Genomic DNA, 27,566 nt, shown 5'->3' with positions numbered 1-27,566 from the left:
GTTCAACCAACCCCGCACAGACTAAAATAAAAAAAAGAGAGAGAGAGAGAGAGAGAGAACCAGGGGATGACAAAAGAGAAAGAAAAATGTTAACAAATGACAACTAATCTAAGACACAAAGTTCAATGATTTCCTCATTTGAATTTGTGAATTTGTTATTTCAAATAATTTATATTGATGAGCTACTCTGTGCCAAGCATAAGGGAATCAGTGTCCAATAAACAGAGCCACTGCCCTTAAGTTGCAGACTGCCAACTTGAGAAGACAGACACTAAGCAACTGGCTATAGAACTTTCTGATAAAGCTATGAATAATTCTGCTGAGAGTAGAGGACAATGCCAAAAGAATAACGAAATGTTATTAAAGCATACCTAGAAAATTTAATTAATGATCAAAATTATATTCTTTACTTATTTAATTTCCAAAAAAGTAATTCAAAGTAGTGTTACCAAAGGTTTGGTACTGTTTTTCACAGTAGGTCTGAATATAACCTGGTATAATAATTCTGTAGAAATATGAGAATGGGAAATATCTTTCAAAGATCTTGAAAGTCCAGTTACCCATTTACTTATAAACTCCACTTATAAAAATATATCCTAAAGAAAAAATGAGAGATGCATATGAAATGCACATACAAGTATGTTCATTAAAATTTTGTTAATCATAATGAAATAACCATATATCCCAAATTAGGAAAAGACATAATGAATTGTGGTTATGTTTCTTGTCAAGATGGCCCAGTGAATTTGTATTTATATCACATTCCTTCTATTATAAGTAGCCCACAAAGATAGTTACCATATGAAAGAGGGGAAACAAAAGGTATAGTTGAAATCTAAGACAATATAAACATCTCTATGAATCAGAAATAAAACAAAACTTCAATGCAGTAGAAAAAGGATCTACAAAGATTACTTCATTACCAGAAATTGAGTCAACCTACATGCTAGCTCTACAATTAGATTTGTGAAAGCTGCTATATTACAATGGGGATGGAGAAATGAAGCTGTTACAAGCCCTGATTATGGACTAGAAGCCCAAGAGGCCAAATGAGGGGCAAACATAAAATTTCATTCAGGAATTACTTTCCATAAAGAAAGTATAGAAAACAAAAATATATCTCACACTCAAAATGAGCCTTCATAAATGTAAAAGCATGCTGATAATGGGATATCTTTCATATAGGTTTACTTGATAATAAGGATTAGCAATTCAAAATTCCCTAATGTGTATTCTAAGACTGAAAAAATTAAGCAACTGTATTGTCACGATGGAAGCCATGTTTCTCATGATCAGAGAAGAGAGTTATAAATATGCAAAAGAATAATGAATAAATACTTTGGCATTAGGTTAGAATGAAGGTATCTATTTCTATGAACTCAAAGTTTAAAAAGATGGTAGATATACAGATAAACAGATAGATGGAGAGATATAAAAATAAATATGGGTATATTTCTCCAAATTCTGTCATATATTTCCTAATTCTATCTGCTGAGAGGTCTTAGAATAGTGATAAAACTTCAGTAAGAATGAACACAACTGATATTCAGATGTTGGCTTCTAAATACCATTCTATATTAAGTAGAAGTAGGGAATCTCTGTTGGGGAGAGAAAATACAAGATGAGCCTGGGACATCTTACTCTGCCAGAAAATAAGAAAGTGCTCAAAACATGATGGGAATATTTCAAAAGAACACAGAGGCCAACATGAAGGGAATTGCAATGGACATATTTAGGACAATTTGAATAACAAATAAAGATAGTAACAAATCATAACCCACACAATAAAATGAATATCCATAAATTTATACTGATAAAAAGAAATGAATAAACAAACAAATGAAAGATAAGGGAAAGCACATTCTTATAGGAAAATGCCAATTAATAAGTGTAGAAGAAATGAAGGAATTAGAAAACCACTGTCAGTCTCCTTAGTAATAATTGTTTTAGGTAAGAATAATAAATGTGTGCTAAAAGTAGTGAGTGGAAATAAGTGAAATACACTATATTGATCTAAATTCAAAGTATCTCCCTCAGATTCTTACTAATTACTTGGGAAAAACAGCAGCTCCTGAAAGCTACCTTAATCAAATCAATGAACTTAACATTATCAATATTTGAACAAAGAGATATTCTAAATTCTTTTGGAGATCATGTATTAAAAAGGATATATCCCTTTTGTAGGTCTTTTTTTAAGATTTTATTTATTTATTTATTTATTCATGAGAGACACAGAGAGGCAGAGACACAGGCAGAGGGAGAAGCAAGCTCCACACAGGGAGCCTGATCCAGGATCACACCCTGACCAAAGGCAGACACTCAACTGCTGAGCCACTCAGGTGTTCCCTTTTTGTAGGTCTTATACCAAAAATGCATAAACTGAATTTAACTATAAGGAAACACCAGAAAAACTCAAATTGATGACTACTGTATAAAATAAACATCTGCATTCTTGGGAAAAAAAAGTCAAATTCATGGAAAAAAACTGAGGGGAGACTGAAGAATATTCCACATTAAAGGATACTAAAAAGGCATGAGAATTAAATTCAATGTGTGATCCTAGATTGGAGCCTTGATCAGAAAAATTGTTTTCTCTTTTGCTATAAAGAACTTTAATGGATCAATTGATAAAATTTGAACAAGGTATGTAGAATAGATAACACTATTACATCAAGATTAATTTTCTGATTTTGATCATTGTAACTTGCTCATATAAAAGAATGTCCTTGTATTCAGAAAATGCAAACTGAAGTATTTAAGGGCTAAGGGATATATATCAGCAAATTTTTGAGAGAATAACACATATGTAGTAAACTGTTAACCTCTGGGAACCTTTTGAGAATTATACAGGCAATATTTTTACTAATTTTTCAATTTTTCTTCATATTTTATTATTGTGAAATAAATAGTTTTTATAAAGCACTTGCAGAACCATTTGAAAAAATATTGTACTACACTATGAACAAAATGAGTAACCTGAATTTTAATATGTCCAATTAATGAATGTGTCTAATGTGAATGCAATGGAAGAATATGGAAAAGTCCAATGTGAATGCAATGGAAGAATATGGAAAAGTCTTTCAATAAACATAGGATGCAAAAGGAGGTAAAAGAAGACTTAAAGGTAATTTCTTAAAAATCAAATAATAAATTATATTATAAAACAAGAATAGATGTAACAAGACAGGTAGATATAACAAAGAGTGAATTAAAATTGAATAAAAGGTACAGTTGTTGAAACAAATAAAGATTAATAGATGTCATGAACTGAAGTCTAAACTATTGAGAAAGAATTAGAAGACAGCAAAAGGCATCCTCTCAGAATATAACCCTGAAAGACTAAGATAGAAAATTGTGGAAGAATAATACAATGACATGAAGCATAGATTGAGAGGGACTAATTCACACATTCTTGGACTATAATTTAAAAAGGTGGAGAGAATAATAGAGAAGCAATATTTGAATAAATATTATTAAAAATTTGTCAGGATTGAAAAAGAGACAAGTCTTCTGATACAAAAAGCTTTTTAAGAACTGACCAAAATAAATAAAGTATTCACTCAGACACATGGCCATAAAACTGAAAATCATCAGAGATAAAGAGAAAATTTAAGACCTGCAAGAGAGAAAAGACTGGTTACAGAAAAACAATTAAAATAAGAAGGTTTTCTTTAGTAACAATAGAGATCAAAAGACAATAGAATATATGTTCATATAGTAAAGAGAAAGTAATTGCTAACCTAATAGTATATACCCAGCTAAGCTATCATGCAAAAGTGAGAGCACAAGCATATAAAAACTAAGATAATTTATCAGGACTCTTCCAAAAATAAATATTAAAGGATGTACTTCAGCAAGAAAGTGAAGTCAGAGGAACACATAAGTACAGGGATCAATGGTAAGCCCAGAAATTAATAAAATATATTCTAAATTTAATAAGCCATTGATTTTAAATAAAATTAATTTTTATGTTCAAATAAATAGGTTGGGAAATTGCGGTGTTCAATAAGTCAAAGTACATCAAGGTCCCTCTCATATTTGAGAAAAAATGATACTATTGATTTCTTCAGGTAATTTATAGATTACTATGTCTGCCAAAAACATAACCAGTAAAAGAACCAAAAGGCAATCAGAAGTTTCCAAGCCAGTAGAGAAAAAAGTAAAAAGCAAATATAGAAATATTATCAGTACTGTAGAAAGGAAAATGATGGTCAACAAACAAAAAATTATATCCTAAAATTATAGAATAAATCTAAATATTTTGAAAACCACAATAAATGCAAAATAACTAAATTTCCCTATTTAAAATAGATAAAACACTGGAAAAAATAAATTTTGGTAATGATAGTTAATACTTTTTTTAAAAGATTTTATTTATTTATTCATGAGAGACACAGAGTGAGAGAGAGAGGCAGAGACAGAGGCAGAGGGAGAAGCAGGCTCCATGCAGGCAGCCCAATGTGGGACTCAATCCCAGGACCACAGGATCATGCCCTGAGCTGAAGGCAGATGTTCAACTGCTGAGCCACCCAGGCATCCCAGTAGTTAATATTTATTGACTGCCCACTCTTTTGATGCTTTTTTAGGATTAACTCATCGAATTGTCAAAATATTCTAGGAGGTCTATATCATTATTGCATCCGTTTTATGATAAGGAAATTGAGTAGGAAACACAGCCCCGTATAATCTTATTCCAGAGTCCATGTACTTAGCTACCATTCTATTCTTCAATGATTCAATATGGTCATGTGATCAAATGTTATGTATCTATTAAAGATTGGGCCATAGAAGAATTTTTATGAATAGGAAAAGGCTAGCAGACATTTGTAAATCAAAAAGTATGTTACAAAAGAATATTCAAAGTTTATTAAAAAGAAAATACATACACACACACACACACACACATACATATACACACACAAATACTGAGAAACACAAATACTGAGAAATAAAATCCACCAAAATACAGTTGTGATTACTTCTGAATATCATGACAGTAGGTGGCATTTATTTGGATCTTTTTATATTTTTATATTTTCCACAATAAATAACAGTATGTTATTTTTATTAAACTTTTCTTTCATAATACTTGTGAAGTACCTAGCATCAAGTACACTCTTCACTAATATTCGAGGAAGATAAGTAGAACCACAAAGTCCTCTCATTGACTAAAGATGAATGCAAGCTAGAGATGTGGGGATATTGTGTTACCTATCAACACTCAGATCCTAGGGACAGATAAATTGTATACTTCCTAGAAGATACAGTAATGCATAAAAAAAGAGCTGAAATCCTTACAAGCTGCCCCCTTGTGTTAATTTCAGATTCTGATTTTTGGATCCAACGTAAATAGTGGCTTCATAAGAAGCCTGAAAATAAAGGCCTTAGGTCTTACCTGTAGAAATGTAGTTAAATAATATCAGCACTAAATAGGACACAGAGCCTCAGGATGTCTAAACTGCAAATGCACTCATTGAAACCACCATCTAGAGACTAACTCCCTCACTTTTATACTCAGAGAAAAAGACCCACAGAAGCAAAGGGACTTGTCTAATTTTACACAAACTTTCCTAGCAGAACTCAGACTAGAATTCAGTTTCCCCATCTCAGATAAAGAAACTGAGACTTACTGAGGTTGAATCATTTGCCCCAAATTACTCAGCTACCAAAAGGCAGGGCTGGGATTTTAATTTAGTTTAATCAGATTCCAAAATCTATCCTCTTTGAATTGTAATCAAATAGACAATTCTTCAGTTATTCAGTGGAGCATTGATTATTAAATCTATCAAATATTTATTTAAGTAATTTTTATCCACCTAACACTTCCAATTTACAAGCACTAAAGAAGAATTAGCATTTCTTCTTTTATGCCTTTTCTCATTACTTGAGAATATATTTTTTAATTATTATTTGAATAGTATCCCTTTAATGATTTTCCCTGTGATCTCTTTTTCATTGTTGTTTAATTTTCTGTGACTTATTCTCTGAAAAATACAATACTTTTAGAAAACAGGTGTCGTGTAATATCATTGCAGTTCTCCTTTTAAAATTTAATTTTGCTTCTCTCCCCTTGTTATTTTTCCCTGTCAACACTGCACATAAACGCATAGCAATAGTAGCTCTCATCTCTTGGCAATAGCTCTTTTCCTGCACGCCTAATGTTGTTTTTCTGCCTCCCAATTGCCCCTGATTAGCCATATTTTTATATTTAGAATGTACTTGTAACCCAGGCATTTCCTACATGAAAGGGGAATTTTGTTGGTGGTGGTGAATACTGTTTTTCAGGAGATAGAACAATTTCTATATCTCCTATTAGCTTTTTAACCAGGCTTGGTTCTGGATGAGAGATCCTAACTGAATAAAACAAGCTTCCTTTAGAGACTTGAAGAAAATGCCTTTTTCCACTGTCAGTTCTGTGCATTGTGGGCATGCAAGCAACGAGATTATATACCATTCTGCTCCTATATTTTCTTATGTGTCTCATTTTTGTCATGTGAAAATGTATATGGTAAAGAAGAAAGTACACACTTATCTAATGAGTGAGACCAAAATGGATTTTATTTTTCAAATATGTTTTGTTAGTTGATTAGATGTGAAGGAATTAACATTTGTTTATAATGTCTTACTACCTATTGTAGGATCTATTCTAGGTGTTCTATATCTATGATCTCTATTTCTCACAAAGTAACTACCAACCCATTTTAATATGAAGTTCAGAGTGATTAAGTAACTTGTCCAAGGTCACACAGCAAAGAGATAATGGAGTCTGAATGCCAATCAAGGCTGTCTTTTACTTTGTACCCTGAAACACACTTCTTTTCTTAATCGAAATATGTTATAATCAAGTATAGAAAAAAACGCAATGAAAATTACACTTGTTATTCAGCCTGGCCACACTGCATTTGCTAAGGAAATACTAAATCAGTTAATTATTCTAGAATTGAACCACTTACTCTTCAATTTTTATATAAGCCACACGGAATGCCTTTTTAAAAGAACTGAAAATCTTTAGGACTCTATGCAGTTTTTTAACGTAATTATCTGCCTCTGTGTGTGTGTGTGTGTGTGTGTGTACGCATGAGAGAGGAAAGAGAGACTGACTTATAGATACGCAGGCATGTCTGTATTAACATGCATATTCAACTATTATTTTTAGGTGGAAATCACTCTCCAGCAACAAATTCAGATATTTAGCTGAAAAAAAAGTGAGAGTAGGAAGCCACAAGAACCACGTTTATGGAATTACTGGCAAAGTAAAAATCCTAATGGTTAGAAAAAGAAAATGGGGTAGGGAAAGACACAAAAGACACTTCAAAGCAAGTGCATCAAGTTACCATGGCAACCAGGGAATGTGGGTTGAAATTTATGTCTCCATTGTTCCAGCAGAGAGGTTCTAAATAACACCCTAGTGGCCTGACAGCGTCGATGCATCTCCCTGAATGCTCCAGAGTGCTTCAGGCATTCAGAAGGAATAGGATTATGGTAACTTTGTCAGTTCCAGCCTCCTCAGTTCCTCTTAAGCAAAGACACTTGTTTCTGGAGACACAGCATTCTCATTTCCTGAGTTGGTCCAGACCAAGGCTACAGAATATTAGCATTCTTACATTCACCTATGGTTGAGGGTAGCAGGCATTTATTTGTTTTACTGTCTTAAGTCAAAGATGTGGCTGGAACAGGCTCTTTTTTTTTAAATTTTTATTTATTTATGATAGTCACAGAGAGAGAGAGAGAGGCAGAGACATGGGCAGAGGGAGAAGCAGGCTCCATGCACCGGGAGCCTGACGTGGGATTCGATCCCAGGTCTCCAGGATCGCGCCCTGGGCCAAAGGCAGGCGCTAAACCGCTGCGCCACCCAGAGATCCCAATATATTTTTATTAATATGTTTCACATATATGGGAAGCAGGTTGAAAAGTGGCTCTTCCAAGGTCCCCAAAACAGCCCAAATTTCACTTCAGATCTGTCAACAAAGCCTTTGCCAGGAGGATTTCCCTAGTTAATGAAGTTTCAGCTTATGGTTGGGTCTATGTTTTAACACAAACACACTCATAGAAACACAAGACAACTCTGAATTCTGTGGGTTCCTGAAAGCTCCTGCCATCACACCCCTCTTTCTGCACTGAGCAGTTGGCAATATCAGGGAAAGCAACTCCTATCCATATTAGCCATATTCCCTTTACCTCTGAACAATACTGATTAAGAGAGAAGGCTGCTATAAATCTAAGCTCACTATCCTACTGGAACTTCTCTAGTTTCTGGCTTCTTACTCTTTCTCACTGGCCTTCAGTGGAAGGGAATATTAAGAAGAGAAGACAACTAAGACGTTTTGAGCATCTATTATGTGCTAGGCATTATGCTAAGCCTTTTGAATATATTATCTCACTAAATTCCTCCAAAAAAGTCTATGAGCTAATTATTCTCATTCCTATTTTACAGATCTGACATGCAAGAATCAGGAGGTAAATAGTTTCCCAGGGTTACATAGTTAGTAACTATTAGAGTCTAACCAAATATCTGACTCTAGTCTCCTCTTTTTTCCCTTATGTCCTGGCATGCCTCCCAAAACACCCTGCCCAAATTACAACAATCTGTAGAGCTGGAAGGGACCAGAATATTATCAATTTTAAGTGATGTAATTAGTTGTTTTTATGAAAGTGTCATTAAAAGCAATAGTAATAGAGAAAACTGTAGGAATTAGCTAAATAAATAAATACAAATTTATGTATAGCTCTATATCCTCCCAATATTTAATTCTACACAAGGAGATTTTTTTACTCCCTTTTCTTAGGAGTAGGTCAGCATAGAGTGAGTTCTTCTAACTAATCCAGGGTTTCATTTCTTGTATAAATGAGCTAACATTTTGTAGTAAAGCAAGGTAGTTACCAAGGAAGCAAGTTATGGCAGCTTTTGGTGTATTTCTCACCACCAAACAGTTTTCTCCAGCTAAGACTGGTTAAAGTCTTACATAGAGATACAACTACAACTCAAACTGCCCATTTCTCTCATTTGATACAATGAAGATTGATGACTTTCTTTAAAGTGAAATTAGATACCCAATCACTAGCCATCTTTCATATCACAAAGGTAATACCGTTTGAACACAAACTAATACACACAATTAAAATTTTAATATAAACTTGTATTAGAATTTAGGCCACTATTTTCCTTATTACACTTCTATAATATGAACTTCTTTGGAGAAAAATAAAAGCAAATTACCAGTTTCCAGAAGAACAAAATGTGAATAGAATAAATTTAACAACTATACTGTGTTATCATAGCAACCAAAGTTAAAAAAAAAAAACTGATGTGATAAAAAATGACACAAGAGAACAAATGCATCAAGTTGTTATGGCAACGAAAGAACGTGGGTTGAAATTTATGTATGTAGAATCCAAGAGAATATTCTAAAGCAACTAAAATAAACATTTGCTTATTAAAATATCCCCCAAATAGTACTTATCTATAAGCATTAAAGTGTTTTCATTATTTTGTCTGCCTTTTCTTTTATTTCCAATGGATGATTTTAAATTGTGAGCATTTGTATTTTCAGTTCAGCTTGCTTTTTGGCCACAATACACCAAGATGCAATATGTTTTGCAGAAAATGGTTCAAAAGCCTATTTCAAAATAGCATCCTCAATCATGTTTAGGCTTATTTTACTCTTTTAATCTTCTTTTAATGAGTGTCTATACTATTGCTTTTTCTTCTTAAAGAAGCTCTTCCCTACTTCATGAACCAAATTCATTATGTTCTCTTTACCTGATTTTGGAGGTCTTCCTCTTAGGCAGGGTGTAGTTTGAAGAATTACATAATAAATCTGGATATTCAGAAAGCCTTCTGATGTTTTATGTACACACACACACACACACACACACACACACTTCTTTTAATAGCATAGCTAGCTGTTTTGTACTAAACTTCGTAGGAGCAAACATCAATATTCCACATCAATTTGCTAATGCTCATACAGAGCATCTTATTTTAAGAACAGGAAGGCTGAGATTCTCTCATGACCTTACACATTTTTATAAAAACTCCTCTCATTACCACTCGTACTCTTCCCTCCATCCTTCTCTTTGAGTGCTTCTTAATCATCCTTTAAAACGTAGTTTAGATATAACTTTCCATGGTCCACATATTTGAGCCAAATGTCCCTGACCTTTGTCTTCATAGCACCCTGCACATATTATAGCCACATGCCATCATTCTCATCAAAATCAATGTAATTAACATCATCATCATAATAACTAACACTTATGAAACTGCGACTCTATTAAGTATTTTTCAAATATTATTTCATTGAATTTTCACAAGAAAACTGAGGTCCAGTGTTTAAGTTACTTGGTTTTGATCACATACTGAGTAAGTTACAGAAAAGAGATTTAAATCCATGTTGATAAAAAATCAAAGTCCATGTTCTTTACCATTTACATAATCACTGAAAATTTTCCTTGGTTTATTTCCCTATCAGACTGAATTCTTTTAGAATTCTCTTGGGCCTATACTGTAGCTCTCTGAGGTCTCCTGCACTGAACAAAAGAAACATAATATGAACTACAAATGCCAACCACATATAAAATTTTAAATTTTCCAGTAAAACATTTTTTACTTTAAAAGTAAAAAGTAAAATTAATTTTAATAATATATTCTATTTAACCCAATGTATATACAATATTACTATTTCTACATGTAATCAAAACAAAAATTACTGAGATATTTTACATTTCACTTTTAGTAGTAAGTCTTCAAAATCTGCCATGTGTTTTATATGTACATAAATCTTAATTCATACATGTAGCTAGTGGATACCATAGTAAACAGGGGAAGTTCAACCCATGCCCAATAAACACACATTCAAAGAATGCTCAATACAAGTTTGTTGAATAAATAAATGGATAAATGCATAGACATTGGGAATTGTTGATTGGCATTGTAGAATGATCCAATTCACCTTTGTGGAAACTTTAAAGGTCAATCTGTAAGGAAGTTAAAAGTGACTATTATTTTTCCTTTTTTTTTTTTAATTTTTTTTATTGGAGTTCAATTTGCTAACATATAGCATAACACCCAGTGCTCATCGTGCCAAGTGTCCCCCTCAGTGCCCATCACCCAGTCAGCCCAAACCCCCACCAACCTCCCCTTCCACTACCCCTTTCATTTCCCAGAGAGGTTTCTCTCATGTTTTGTCACCCTCACTGATATTTTCACTCATTTTTTCTCCTTTCCCTTTATTTCCTTTCACTAATTTTTATATTCCCCAAATGAATGAGACCACAATGTTTGTCCTTTTCCAATTGACTTATTTCACTCAGCGTAATAACCTCCAGGTCCCTCCACGTTGAAGCAAATGGTGGGTATTTGTCATTTCTAATGCCTGAGTAATATTCCATCGTATACATAGACCACAGCTTCTTTATCCATTCATCTTTCGATGGACACCGAGGCTCCTTCCACAGCTTGGCTATTGTGGACATTGCTGCTATAAACATCGGGGTGCAGGTGTCCTGGCGTTTCACTGCATCTGTATCTTTGGGGTAAATCCCCAACAGTGCAATTGCTGGGTCGGAGGGCAGATCTATTTTTAACTCTTTGAGGAACCTCCACACAGTTTTCCAGAGTGGCTGCACCAGTTCACATTCCCACCAACAGAGCAAGAGGGTTCCCCTTTCTCCACATCCTCTCCAACATTTGTGGTTTCCTGCCTTGTTAATTTTCCCCATTCTCACTGGTGTGAGGTGGTATCTCATTGTGGATTTGATTTGTATTTCCCTGATGGCCAGTGATGCGGAGCATTTTCTCATGTGCTTGTTGGCCATGTCTATGTCTTCCTCTGTGAGATTTCTCTTCATGTCTTTTGCCCATTTCATGATTGGATTGTCTGTTTCTTTGCTGTTGAGTTTAATAAGTTCTTTATAGATCTTGGATACTGGCCCTTTATGGATACTAGGTCATTTGCAAATATCTTCTCCCATTCTGTAGGTTATCTTGTAGTTTTGTTGTCTGTTTCTTTTGCTGTGCTGAAGATTTTTAACTTGATAAAGTTCCAATAATTCATTTTTGCTTTTGTTTCTCTTGCCTTCATGGATGTATCTTGCAAGAAGTTGTGGAGCCAAGTTCAAAAAGGGTGTTGCCTGTGTTCTCCTCTAAGATTTTGATGGAATCTTATCTCACATTTAGATCTTTCATCCATTTTAGTTTATCTTTGTGTATGGTGCAAGAGAATGGTCTAGTTTCATTCTTCTGCATGTGGATGTCCAATTTTCCCAGCACCATTTATTGAAGAGACTGCCTTTTTTCCAGTGGATAGTCTTTCCTGCTTTATTGAATACTAGTTGACCATAAAGTTGAGGCTCCATTTCTGGATTCTCTATTCCATTCCATTGATCTACGTGTCTGTTTTTGTGCCAGTACCACATTGTCTTGATGATCACAACTTTGTAGTACAACCTGAAATCTGGCATTCTGATGCCCCCAGCTATGGTTTTCTTTTTTAATATTCCCCTGGCTATTCCGGGCCTTTTCTGATTCCACACAAATCTTAAGATGATTTGTTCCAACTCTCTGAAGAAAGTCCATGGTATTTTGATAGGGATTGCATTAAATATGTAAATTGCTCTGAGTAACATTGACATTTTCACAATATTAACTCTTCCAATCCATGAGCATGGAATAGTTTTCCATCTCTTTGTGTCTTCCTCAATTTCTTTCAGAGTGTTCTGTAGTTTTTAGGGTATAGATGTTTTACCTGTTTGGTTAGGTTTATTCTTAGGTATTTTATGCTTTTCAGTGCAATTGTAAATGGGATTGACTCCTTAATTTCTCTTTCTTCAGTCTCATTGTTAGTGTATAGAAATGCCACTGATTTCTGGGCATTGACTTTGTATCCTGCCATGCTACCAAATTGCTGTATGAGTTCTAGCAATCTTGGGGTGGAGTCTTTTGGGTTTTCTATATACAGTATCATGTCATCTGCAAAGAGGGAGAGTTTGACTTCTTCTTTGCCAATTTGAATGCCTTTTATATCTTTTTGTTGCCTGATTGCTGAGGCTGGGACTTCTAGTACTATGTTGAATAGCAGTGGTGAGAGTGGACATCCCTGTCTTGTTCCCGATCTTAGGGGAAAGGCTCCCAGTGTTTCCCCATTGAGAATGATATTTGCTGTGGGCTTTTCGTAGATGGCTTTTAAGATGTTGAGGAATGTTCCCTCTATCCCTACACTCTGAAGAGTTTTGATCAGGAATGGATGTTGTATTTTGTCAAATGCTTTCTCTGCATCTATTGACAGTATCATATGGTTCTTGTTTTTCTCTTGCTGATATGATCAATCACATTGATTGCTTTATGAATGTTGAACCAGCCTTGCATCCCAGGGATAAATCCCATTTGGTCATGATGAATAATCTTCTTAATGTATTGTTGGATCCTATTGGTTAGTATCTTGTTGAGAGTTTTTGCATCCAGGTTCATCAGAGATGTTGGTCTATAACTCCCTTTTTTTGGTGATGTCTTTGTCTGGTTTTGGAATTAAGGTGATGCTGGCCTCATAGAATGAGTTTGGAAGTATTCCATCTCTTTCTATCTTTCCGAACAGCTTTAGTAGAATAGGTATTGTTTCTTCTATAAATGTTTGATAGAATTCCCCTGGGAAGCCATCTGGCCCTGGACTTTGTGTCTTGGGAGGTTTTTGATGACTGCTTCAGTTTCCTCCCTGGTTGTCGGCCTTTTCAGGTTTTCTATTTCTTACTGTTCCAGTTTTGGTAGTTTGTGATTTTCCAGAAATGCATCCATTTCTTCTAGATTGCCTAATTTATTGGTGTATAGCTGCTCATAATAAGTTTTTAAAATCGTTTGTATTTCCTTGGTATTGGTGGTGATCTCTCCTTTCTCATTCATGATTTTATTAATTTGAGTCTTTTCTCTCTTCTTTTTAATAAGGCTGGCTAATGGTTTATCTATCTTATTAATTCTTTCAAAGAGCAAACTCCTGGTTTTGTTGATCTGTTCCACAGTTCTTCTGGTCTCTATTTCATTGAGTTTTGCTCAAATCTTTATTCTCTTATTCTGCTGGGTGTAGGATCTATTTGCTGTTTTTTCTCCAGGTCCTTTAAGTGCAAGGTTAGCTTTTGTATTTGAGTTCTCTCCAGTTTTTGGATGGATGCTTGTATTGAGATGTATTTCCCCCTCAGGACTGCTTTTGCTATATCCCAAAGATTTTGAATGGTTGTATCTTCATTCTCATTAGTTTCCATCAATCTTTTTAATTCTTCTCTAATTTCCTGGTTGACCCTTTCATCTTTTAGCAGGATGGTCCTTAACCTTCACGTGTTTGAGGTCCTTCCAACCAATCACACATGTGTGATTTAGTTCTAAGTTCAAGGCATTATGGTCTGAGAATATGCAGGGTACGATCCCAATCTTTTGCTATTGGGTTAAGACCTGATTTGTGACCCAGTATGTGGTCTATTCTGGAGAAGGTTCCACGTTCACTTGAGAAGAATGTGTAATGTGTATTCAGTTGCATTTGGATGTAAAGTTCTGTAAATATCTGTGAAATCCATCTGGTCCAGTGTATCATTTAAAGCTCTTGTTTCTTTGGAGATGCTGTGCTTAGAAGATCTGTCAATTATAGAAAGCACTGTGTTCAAGTCACCAAGTATAATTGTATTATTATCTAAGTATGTCTTAACTTTGGTTATTAATTGATTGATATACTTGGCAGTTCCCACATTCGGGGTATAAATATTCATGATTGTTAGGTCCTCTTGTTGGATAGATCCTTTAAGTATGATATAGTGTCCCTCTTCATCTCTTACTACAGTCTTTGGGATAAACTTTAATTTATCTGACATAAGGATGGCTACCCCTGCTTTCTTTTGAGGACCATTTGAATGGTAAATGGTTCCCCATCCTTTTATTTTCAGGCTGTAGGTGTCCTTACGTCAAAAATGAGTCTCTTGTAGACAGCAAATAGATGAGTCTTCCTTTTTTATCCAGTCTGAAACCCTGCACCTTTTGATGGGGTCATTAAGCCCATTAATGTTCAGAGTTACTATTGAAAGATATGAGTTTAATGTCATCATGATACCTGTTCAGTACCTGTTTTTGCGGATTGTATCCTTGGACTTCCTCTTTCTTTTACAGGGTCCCCCATAATATTTCTTGCAGAGCTGGTTTGGTGGTCACATAGTCTTTCATTTTCTGCCTATCTTGGAAATTCTTGATCTCTCCTTCTATTTTGAATGAGAACCTTGCTGGATAAAGTATTCTTAGCTGCAGGTTCTTCTCCTTTAGGACCCTGAATATATCCTGCTAGCCCTTTCTGGCCTGCCAGGTCTCTGTGGAGAGGTCTGCTGTTAACCTAATACTTCTCCCCATAAAGGTTAGGGATCTCTTGTCTCTTGCTGCTTTAAGGATCTTCTCTTTATCTTTGGAATTTGCAAGTTTCACTATTAAATGTCGAGGTGTTGAACGGTTTTTATTGATTTTAGTGGGGGGGATCTCTCTATCTCTTGAATCTGAATGCCTGTTTCCCTTCCCAAGTTAGGGAAGCTCTCAGCTGTGATTTGTTCAAATATACTTTCTGGCCCTCTGTCCCTTTCTGCGCCCTCTGGAACCCCTATGAAATGTAGATTTTTCCTTCTGAGGCTGTCATTTATTTCCCTTAACCTATCCTCATGATCTTTTAATTGTTTTTCTCTTTTTTCCTCACCTTCCTTCCTTGCCATCAACTTGTCTTCTATGTCACTCGTTCTTCTACCTCATTAACCCTCATGGTTAGGACCTCCAGTTTGGATTCCATCTCAAATAATTGATTTTTAATTTCGGCCTGATTAGATCTAAATTCTGCAGTCATGAAGTCTCTTGAATCCTTTATGCTTTTTTCTAGAGCCACCAGTAGCTTTATAATTGTGCTTCTGAATTGGCTTTCTGACATTGAATTGTAATCCAAATTTTGTAAGTCTGTGGGAGAGAGGACTATTTCTGATTCTTTCTTTTGAGGTGAGTTTTCCTTTCTAGTCTGCTCAGTGCAGAGTGGCCAAAAACAAGTTGTACTGAAAAAAGAGAGAAAAAAAGGCGGGGGGGGGGGGGGGGACAAACAGAAAACAATAGCAAGGGGGACTATCCTCTGATTCTATATACTGTAAATCCCTCAACTTCCCCTGGAACTTTCCAGCACTGCTTGGTCAATAACTTGCTTTTCCCCTGTCCTTCCAGCTGGTCTTCTGGGGGAGGGGCCTGCTGTGCTGATTCTCAGGTGTATGCACCTGGTGGAGCTGCCCAGTCCCCTGCCAGGTGCACGGCTCAGTGGGAGCTGTTTATCCTGTGAGGCCCCTGCTCAGTCCCAGGTACAAGGTGACACCAGGAGGAACAACAACAGTGTCAGCGGCGCTGATATGCACAGCTTGGGGCCACCCGGCGGCAGGAGCATCCTTGCTGACCTGTGTCCTCCCGGCCTCTGCCTGTCCCGGGGGGCGCACTGGATCCTGGGCTGTGTCCCCCGGCGCCCTGGGCTCCGGGACCTGCACTGCTGGAATCGCGCTCCCAGGCCGCACAGCCCCCTCGCATGGAGCCGCCGCCTGAGCCGCCTCCGAGCTGCTCCCGGGGCCCCCTGAGCGCGCTGCAGCCCCTTAGGGAGCTCGGCGGCGGGGTGTGGCGCACTCTCCCCGGGGCGCAGGTGTCTGTTAATGCCCCCGGGAGCCTGAGGGCATCCCCGCCCTCCTGGGGTCCTGCTCCAACTCCCTGCGGGCCCCTTTCCCCCGGGAAGGTTGGTGCAGCTCCTGCGTCTCCGGGACGGGGCTCTCCTGTCCTGGGGACACTCGCCCCGGCCTCAGCCCGGCTCCTCGCGGGGCCCCTCCCCCTTGGATGCTTTTTTATTTCTTAATTTTTTTTTCCATCTTCCTACCTTGATAGAAGCGCGAACTCTTCTCACTGTAGCATTCCAGCTGTTCTCTCTTTAAATCTCAGGCCGAATTTGTAGGTTTTCAGGATGATTTGAAAGTTATCTAGGTAAGTTGGTGGGGACAGGTGACTTGGGGACCCTACTCTTCCGCCATCTTGCCCCGCCTCCCCTAAAAGTGGTTATTTTTTTTTTTTAAAAGCACATATAGGAGAAGGGGAAGATGGTACCCAGTAAGAGGATCCTAGGCTCACCTCCCATGAATACAACTAAATAACGATCAAATCATTCTAAATACTCCAGAAATTGACCTGAAGACTGTTAGAACAATTCTCACAACTAAAGGGAGAGAAGTAGTTACATCAAAGAAGGCAGTAATGTGGAGATGTGGTTTGGGACAGAAATGGATAGTGGCCACTCTGATGGGGAGGAAGTCACAGTTGCTGAGAAGGGTGAGAGACCAGCACACAGTAGAGTGCATGGGGAAAATGAATCCCTACAGCAACTTGCTTGGAAAGTAAGAGGGGCCAGATTTCATGGGTTCTTGCAATGAGCAGGGCTTAAAGCATAGAGTTTTTAACTCAACAGCCTTGGCTCAGAGAGATAGGAGAGGGCATTGGGACTGTTCTTAGAAGGCAGGTCAAATAGTTCACAGACATACAGTATAGAAACAGCCATCTGACACACAGTAGGGAGGTTACTTGCTCATCTCAGAGCATGTCCCAGAGAGGCAGCATTTATAAAGTCACCTCCAGGAACAAGGAACTGGCATTTCCCTCACCTGCCCTGCAGCACAGGGCCACCTGCAGGAACCAGTTCGGTGCCAATTCTTGCTACCTAACTTGCTTACACTAAGCCTCATCTCCGGCACACTGGCGGAACAGCCTTTCCTGGTTACCTTTGCTTCAGTCCCAACATGGTGGAGCCCTTCCCCCCGCCCCCAGCCACTGCCCTGAAGAAGAGCCCAAACCCTGTCCACACCATATCTCCTGACCTGAGAGTTTTGCAGAACCTTGGTTCTAGTAATGGTGACAGGTCTCATTTCATAAGCAGACCAGAGCACACCTCGTTAAAACTTGCCATATTCAGGCCAGGGAAAAAACACTTCTCAGGGAAATAAACCAAGGAAAATTTTCAGTGATTAGCTAAATGATAGAGAACATGGACTTTGATGTTTTATCAACATGGATTTAAATCTCTTTTCTGTAATAGGCAAAGAGAGGCTCTGCATACAACTGGCCTGAAAGATAAAGTGGCCAGGACAAAACAGAGGACTACACGGCAGAGCATTACAGGACTACTTCTTCATAATCATTACCCTCAAAAATAGGATATGTAGCTGACTTTCCCAACACATAGAAACAGGAATCGGATTTACACAAAATGAGAAGATGGAAAAATTTACCCCAAATGACAGAACAGGACAAGGCCACAGTCACATATCTAAGCAAAAACGGTAACATGCCTGATGGAGTATTTAAAGCAGTGATCAGGGGCACCTCTGTGGCAGTTGGTCAAGCATCTGCCTGAGGCTCAGGTCACGATCCCAGGGTCCTGGGATCTAGCCTCACATTGGCCTCCCTGTTTAGTAGGGAGTCTGCTTCTGCTTCTGCCTCTGTCTCCGCCCCTTCCCTTTGTTCGTGTTTTTTTCTCTCTCTCAAATAAATAAATAAATAAATAAATAAAATCTTTAAAAAATTTTAAAAAGCAGTGATCATAAAAATACTCACTAGATTTGAAATAAGAGTGGAAGACATGAGTGAGACCAGTAACATGGAGGTTAAAAAAGAACCAATCAGATATGAAGATTGCAATAAACAAGATTAGAACCATGCTTGATGCAAAGAACAGCAGCAGGCTAGAAGAAGCAGAGGAACAAATTTGTACAAGATACAAGATGAATGTACAGAAATCAGTTGCATTTCTATACACCAACAATGAAGCAGGAGAAAGAGAAATTAAGAATTCCATTTACAATTGCACCAAAAATAAGAAGATACCTAGGAAAAATCTAACCAAAGAGATGAAAGACAAAAAAATAAATAAATAAATAAAAATAAATAAAAATAAAAAATAAAAAAATAAAAAAGAGATGAAAGACCTGTATTCTGAGAACTATAAAACACTGATGAAAGAAATTCAAGATGACACAAATAAATGAAAAGACATTCCATGCTCATGGATTGGAAGAACAAATATTGTTAAAATGTCTTTACTACCAAACAAATCTACATGTTTAGTGCAGTCCCTATCCAAATACCAACAGCATTTTTCACAGAACTGGAACAAAAAAGCCTAAAATTTGTATAGAACCACAAAAGACACTGAATAGCCAAAGCAATCTTGAAAAAGAAAAGTAGAGCTGGAGGCTTCACAGTACAGACTTCAAGTAATATTACAAAGCTGTAGTAATTAAAATGGTATGGTGGTACTGGCACAAAAATAGACACATAGATCAATAGAACAGAATAGAAAACCCAGAAATGGAGCCACAATTATATGGTCAATTAATCTTTGACGAGGCAGGAAAGAATATCCAATGGGAAAAAGTCTTTTCAACAAATGGTGTTGGGCAAACTGGACAGCAACATACAAAAGAATGAAACTGAACCAGTTTTCTTATACCATACACAAAAATAAATCTAAAATGGGTCAAAACCCTAAATGTGAGACCTGAAACCATCAAAATCCTAGAAGAAACACGGGCAGTAATCTCTTTGACATCAACCATAGCAACTTATTTCTAGATGTCTCCTAAGGCAAGGGAGATAAAAACAAAAATAAACTATTGGGACTTCATCAAAATAAAAAGCTTCAGCACAGCAAAGGAAACAATCAACAAAACTCAAAGATAACCTATGGAATGGGAAAAGATATTTGTAAGTGACATATCTGACAAAATGTTAGTATTCAAAATATATAAATAACTTAAAAAACTCAATACCCAAAAATGAATAATCCAATTTAAAAATGAGTGGAAGACACGAATAGACAATTTTTTAAGAAGATATGCAGACGGCTAACAGATATATGAAAAGATGTTCAATATCACTGATCATCAGGGAAATACAAATCATAACTATAATGAGATATTTCTTCCCACCTGTCAGAATGGCTAAAATTAACAATACGTGATCCTTTGTATTTCTGTAGTATCAGTTGCAATGCTTCCTCTTGCATTTCTAATTTTATTTGAGTGTTTTTTACTTGGTTAACCTAGCTTACTGTTTTTCTACTTTGTTTACATTTTCAAAAACCTAGCTCTTCATTTCATTGATCTTTTCTATTGTCTTTTTATTCTCTTTGTCATTTATCTCTGCTCTAATCTTTGTTATTTCCTGCTACCAATTTAGGGCTTATTGTTTCTTTTTCGAATACTTGAGGTATAAACTTAGGTTGTTTATTCAAGATCTTTCCTTTTTTTTGAATGTTGGTGTTTTCTCACTAACAGCTACCCTCTCAGAACTGTTTTTGTAGCATCCCATAAGTTTTGGTACATTATGTTTCCATTTTCATTTGTCCAAAGATATTTTTTACTTATCTTTTGATTTTTTCTTTGACCCATTGTTCAGGTTCACATTGTTTAGTCTCCATATATTCGTGAATTTTCCAGTTTTCCTCTTGTAATTGATTTCTAGAATCATAACATTGTTGTAGGAAAATTGCTTAATATGATTTCAGTCTTCTTAAATTTATTATGACTAGCTTTATGGCCTAACATATGATAATCCTGGAGAATGTTCCCAGTTCACTTAAGAATATATACTGTGCTGCTATTGGATGGAATGTGCTATATATGTCTGCTGAGTATATCTGGTCTAGTATGTTATTTAAGTCCAAAATTTCCTTATTGATTTTCTATCTGGATGATCTATCCATTGTAAAAATGGGTTGGGGAAGTCACCTACCATAATGTATAGTGTCTTTCTCCCTTTACATTTGTTAATATTTGCTTTATATATTTAGGTGCTCCTCTCTTGGGTACATAAATATTTACAAGTGTTATATCATCTTAATGAATTGGTCCCTTTGTCATTATATAATTACCTTTTTGTCTCTTGTTACAATATGGCTCAAAATCTATTTAGTCTCATATAGTGACTTCTGATTTCTTTAGCTTTCCATTTGCATGGAATATCTTTTTCATCCCTTCACTTTCAGTCTCTGTGTATCAAAGCTGTATCAAAGCTTCAGCTTTGATAAAAGTCTCTAATTTAGGCAGCATATAGTTGGGTCTTCTTTTTCTTTGTGTTTTTTTATCCACTCATCCACTCTATACCTTTTGGTTCAAGAGTGTAGTCCACTTTCCTTTAAAGTAATTATTAATAATAAGTATGGAGTTTACTTTAATACTTTAAAGTATTAAAGTAATTATTAAGTATGGAGTTACTGTTGCCCTTTTGTTAATTGGTTATTGGTGGTTCTGATTCCTTTCTTTCTTTTCTTGCTCTCTTCCTTTGTGATCTGATAATTTTTTGTAATAGTGTGTTTTGATTCTTTTCTCTTTGTCTTTTGCCTATCTACTATAAGTTTTTGCTTTGTGATTACCATGAGGCTTACATAAAACATCTTACATTAGCAATCTATTTTAAGATGATAAAAACTTAATTCAAAGGTATACAAAAGGTCTGTGTTTTTACCCTTCCTCCTCATATTTTGTTTTCAATGTCATAGTTTATATCTTTTTACCTTGTGTATCTATTAACCAATTATTGTAGTTATAGTTACCTTTAACTAATACTATAGTATTTAGTCATTTAACCTCATACTAAGGTCATAAGTGATTTACTTACCATCATTATAACATTAGAGTATTCTGAATTTAACTGTATAACTACATTTACCAGTGAGTTTTATGCTTTCAAATGGTTTTCTGTTACCTAATAGTGTACTTTCATTTCAACTTAAAGACTTCTTTTAACGTTTCTTATAATGTCAGTATAGTGATGCATTGCCTTGTGTGAAAAACGTGATTTCTCCTTCAATTCAGAAAAACAACTTTGCCAGGTATATAATTCTTGGTCGTAGTGGGTTTGTTTCCAGCATATTGAATAGATCATCCCACTTCTCCTATGAAGTTTTTGCTGAAAAACTCACTAATAATCTTATTGAGGTTTCCTCGTATGTAACAAATTGTTTTCTCTTGCTACTTATAAGATTCTCTCCTTGTCTTTAATTTTTGTCAGTTTAATTATAATGTTCTTATGATGAGTCTCTTTCATTTTGTCTTATATGGAACTCTCTGGGATTTCTAGATCTGAATATCTGTTTCTTTCCCTAGATTAGGGAATTTTTTCAGTCATTATTTCTTTGAATAAGCTTTTACCCCTTTCTTTCTCTCTTCTCCTTCGGGGACCCCTATAATGTAAATGCTGGCCCACCTGATGGTGCCTCATAACTCTCTTAAGTTAGTTTCACTCTTTTCCATTCTATTTTTCTTTTTTGCTCCTCTGATTAGATGAATTCAATTGCTCTTTGAGTTCACTGATCATTTCTTTGACTTGATTCTAGTCTCCCGTTGAATCTATTGAATTTTTTAGTTCAAGTATTATATTCTTCAGTTCTGTGATTTCTCTTTAGCACTTTTTAAATATTTTCTATTTCTTTGCTCAAATTCTCATTCTGTTCATGCATTTCTCTCCTGAGCTCAGTATATTTAAGAGCATGATTTTGAACTCACTATCTGAAAAATCATTTATTTTTGTCTCATTAAGACCTATTCCTAGAGTTTTATCTTTTCCCCCTTTTTTGGAACATCTTCCTTGTTTCTTCATTTTCCTTGATTCTCTGTGTTGGTTGCAGCACATTCAATAATATAATCAACTGGGCAGCCCCAATGGCTCAGCAGTTTGGCGCTGTCTTCAGCCCAGGGCCTGATCCTGGAGACCCGGAATCGAGTCCCACATCAGGTTCCCTGCATGGAGCCTGCTTCTCCCTCTGCCTGTCTCTCTCTCTCTCTGTCTCTGTCTCTCTCTCTCTGTCATGAATAAATAAATAAAATCTTTAAACAAAATTTTAAAAATAATATAATCAACCCTCCCAGTCTCAACAGAGTGCTCTCAAGTAGGAGAAAAAGCAAAAGCTCATCAATTAGCCTGGCCCACACCCTGTGTTGTCTCTCAAGCCTCAATGATTGTCCAAGTTGTCTTTGTTCTCAATGGCTCCCTGCAATTGAAGGTATATCAAGAACTGTCAGTGTCGAAAAGGTGAGGATCAGAGTCAGTAACTTGTGCAAGCAAGTTTGAAGTGGACCCTCAGGAGCTAGAAAAGTATGTTGTTAGGTTCCTTCCAGGGGGAAACTGGGAGGTGGGTGGGCATTTTTGCTCCCCTCTGTGCTGGCCCCAAGTGTATAACCTCAAGGTGTGAGGTGATCTTCAGCCTGTTTAGAACTTCTTTGTTTGCTACCATCCTGTAGGACTCCTGAATGCTATCCCATTAGCTACCAGAGCCAAGTGGCCTTGGAAACCATTCTTCAGGCAGAAGCCTGAAAAACTAGAGTACCATATGTGTGTATAAGCTCCTTCCAGGAAAATATGATAATGGAATGGGCTACAGGGAGAGGACAGGGGAGATGTCTGCAGGGTTCCCTGGTCTCTGGGGTGGATTGTAGTGAATCTCTAGATTTGTACCAAATTAGAAGCCTGGCCCTCAAGCAGCAGTTTTTCAAATATATACATAAGCCCTATTCAGAGAAAGATTGGGAAATGGGCATCTTTTGCCTTTTCTAAGATGAGCCCTAGAGCATAGTGAGTGCTCTAGTACCTACTAATAGCTGCTTCTTTGTTTGCTATAATCCTGTGGTTTTCATGGATGCAACCTTTGTTGGCCTTCAGAGCTAGGTGTTTTGGGGCCTATCCTTCAGGTGGGAGTATTAAAAGTTGGAACTTAAGATGTGGGATCTAAACTCTTCACTCTTCAGAGAGAAGCTGGAGCTGGGGTTCCCTCCCAATTGTATTGCATTGTGCCAGAAGTGTGGTTTATGGTAAGAGTGTGTCTCAGCTTTTTCTATCCATCTCAATGTTGCATTTCCTCATTCACCTAACATAAAGTCACTCAACTAGTTTCTGGATTTCTTTTAAAATGAATTGTTCTGTGTATAGCTATTAATGTAGTATGTCCACAGGAGGAGGGGAGTTCAGAAGTTTCTTATATTGACATCTTTACAGACCACCTGTTTTACTTTTTAACAGAGGTATAACTCACATTCCATAAAATCTGCCCCTTTGAAGTATACAGCTTAATGGTTTTTAGCACATTCTCATCACCTCTCTCTAATTCTGGAGCATTTTCATCATCTCAGAAAGAAACTATAAACGTTAAAAATCAGTACCTATCCCATTCTCCCTCTAGCCCATGGCAACCACTAATTTACTTTCTACTTCTTTGGATTTGCTTATTCTAAACATTTCTAATAAATGGATTCATACAATAAATGGCCTTTTGTGTCTGACTTCTTCCACTTAGCATAATGTTTTCAAGGTTTATTCGTGTTTCAGCATGTATTAGTACTTCATCCTTTTTTACAGATGCTTAATATTCCATTGTATTGATATATTACATGTTGTTTATCCATATATGGGCATTTAGGTTATCTCCCCTTTTTGACTATTATGAATAATACTGCTATGAATATTTGTGTACATGTTTTTGTGTGGATATACATTTTCAATACTTTTGGACATAGATCTAGAAGTGGAATTGTTGGATCAACAATTACCAACATATGGTAATTATGTTGGTTGGTTAACCAATCACTGGTAACTCAAAAAAAGAAAGGATAAAGAATATTCTAAAAGCTTATAAAAACATAAATATGGGTAAAAATAATATATTTATCTGTTTCAAGGGAATTTAATCAGCTTTCTCCCAACAAATTTGAATTTCCCTTACATAAAAGTAGGAATATCTCATGAAGCTTCAGAAGAATACATTTCCAGTAAATAAATTTTAAAAGCCTATCATAACTAATAAATACAAAATTTATCACCTCAAGATTATATGTAAGCCAAAACATAAATAACTGAAAATATTAAATAAATTCATAAAACATGGATGCATAAAGACCTATTAAGAGAAATAAGAAAATAAAAAAATTAGATGTGGTCTTATTTTTGCAGCTTAGCTATATGATCTTGTATAAGTCTCTACTTTTTGTAACTATACTTTTAAATGAGGATATCTACTTCATAGCTTTGGGAGATATCCTCAATTTTAAAATGAAATAATGGATATTAAGTACTATATGCATTTAGGTTGACATTAATAAAGATAAAGAAGAAATAAATGAGATAGGCCATGTCCTTCCTTAAAACATTCCCTAAGCTTTTGGTCTGGTGAAAAGAGACCCAATTTCAGATCCATGAGGATATTTGTTATGCTCATATTGTTCTATTGTATCTGAAAAAGAAAGCCTAACTACTTAGGCTTCTACTAAGTAGAATTCTACTCAAGTAGAATGAGGTCTACTTGTTAGTTATATGTCCTTAGATAAGGGGCCTAATACCTCTGAACCTTGGTCTTTTAATCTATAAATTGAGGGGAAAAAATTGCCTTCCTACAACATAAGGAAGTACTCATAGAATTACCGCTACTGCAAAACCAAATATCATAATTCTGATGAAAGCATCTGTAGTTTCCTCCCAGAACCTGGGGTCCCAAGGAACTAGACCCAGGTGGGGGTTTAAGTGATTCAATTGGATTTAGCAACTGACCCATGAAATTAAAGGCATGAAGCCAGGAGAAAACCAAGTGACAGGACCCAGGAATTTGGAGCCAAGAACCAAGCAGATAGCCCAAAGTAAACCCTCCTTTTAAAGGGTTGTACAGAAAGGCAGAAATGAAGCAAACACAATACATTAGGACTGAGCAAAGAGATTAGAACACAGATGAGAAACATAACCTGAAGAGATTCCCTGAGGGCTTGGAGCCCAGCAACAAAATCTCTGCAGGCACCTGTGGCTTGTCCTCTGGATTGGTGATAAGTCTACAGATACTATGTATTTATATTAAAAATTTTAGGCAAATGATTCATAAATTATAGTTACCTCTACTATATGTCCTTTACTTAAGGACAGTGACTGGATGGTTCTTGAATTCCAAACCAAAAGATTAAAGAAACTGAGGATGTTTATCCAGTAGAAGAAACTCAAGGAGCACAGGAAAACATATTCAGCTCTCTGGATGGTTCTTGAGTGAAAATGGCATTAGATACGGTGTTGTGTTTTACAAAGATAACAAAACCAAGATCAGTGAGATGCAACCTTAAGAAGGAAGGTGTCATTTCAATATCATGTATTATATAAAGACTAGAGGTGTTCCCAAAAGGGAATAGATTTCCTTGAAAGATAGTGAATTCCCCTTCTCTGAGAGCAGAAGTTGGACAATCACTGAGTAAAAATATCAGATAGATGCAGCTTTAATAATTCTGTAAGACTCTTTAGCCCTGTTCTCAGATTCTATCAGGTTTTTACCTCAGCCTTGCATTTTCCAAGCTACTTAGTTCCTCTCACAAAGTACCCAAATTCTAATCCTCTAATCATTTGAGTGCTCTAGGCTAGTTCTTCTTTATTTTTTCCATTGTGGTCAAGCAGCTTCAACAAATTTCCAGGTAGGATATTTCATTTCATTACCAGTAGTATACATAGACATAATGGACAGCTTTCTTTGCTTTCCGTAATACCTTGGGAAAAGTTCATCTACCAGAAAAGTGGTCACTAGCAACCTACCCCCATTCCTTTAAGCCTCTTAAAGGAATATGGATTTTCTCCCTAGGGAATTATTACATGAGCACATCCATACAAGATGTCATATGCAATTTCAGATTGTGATATAATGCATGAAAATCATCCAAAGATCTCTAAACTGATTCTAAAACAAGGATATGAATCAGAAACACCTAAAAAAATTATATAAGAACCTGCAAACAAATTTAGTCCAAAATTCACTCTAGTAAACTCTGAAGTAGCTGATGTTTAATGAGACACAAACAAATGTATTTTTTAGTTTCATATGTGATTCTAATATACATACCAAATTAAGAAGTGCTGCCCAAGGGTACCTGGGTCTCTAGTTTAAAAATCATTGTACCAGGGCAGCCCCGGTGGCACAGTGGTTTAGCACTGCCTGCAGCCTGGGGTATGATCCTGGAGACCCAGGATCGAGTCCCATGCAGGCTTCCTGTGTGGAGCCTGCTTCTCCCTCTGCCTGTGTCTCTGCCTTTCTCTCTCTCTCTCTCTCTGAATGAATGAATGAATGAATAAATAAATAAATAAATAAATAAATAAATAAATATCATTGTACCATATAGTAATATATACACATACATGTAAATACTTATATATGTATGTGTATATATATATATAGGTTGTGACTACACATGCACACATGCACACACAAACATTTTTGTATCCATTTCCCTTCCCCCACCATTCAAGCACTAATAATACCTTTCTAGATACATTAGTCCCACGTAGAATAGAGAGTCACAATCTTGGCTTAAACTTCTCAAAAGAACTCTTAAAGTCTATAGCAGAAATAACATATATTATCATCAAAACAACTAATTTAAGTTGTGAGATCAGGGCTTTTTGAGAATTACTGATTTGTTGTTTGTTCATTTTTTGGTTTAAATTCTGCAATTTGAATACCAAGTGCCAAATGACCCAGGGG

General features: G+C 36.2%; 1 protein-coding gene across 12 annotated transcripts in view; it reads right to left on the bottom strand.

Annotated features, from left to right (window-relative positions):
• Window positions 1-27,566, bottom strand: part of DLG2 (discs large MAGUK scaffold protein 2) — a 1,987,603-nt gene that overhangs the window by 1,559,370 nt on the left and 400,667 nt on the right. The gene's annotated exons all lie outside the window — the stretch shown is intronic.

The sequence above is a fragment of the Canis lupus genome, chromosome 21 (assembly GCF_011100685.1).
Source record: "Canis lupus familiaris isolate Mischka breed German Shepherd chromosome 21, alternate assembly UU_Cfam_GSD_1.0, whole genome shotgun sequence".
Classification (NCBI taxonomy): domain Eukaryota; kingdom Metazoa; phylum Chordata; class Mammalia; order Carnivora; family Canidae; genus Canis; species Canis lupus.
This window is presented reverse-complemented; position numbering and strand designations above follow the sequence as displayed.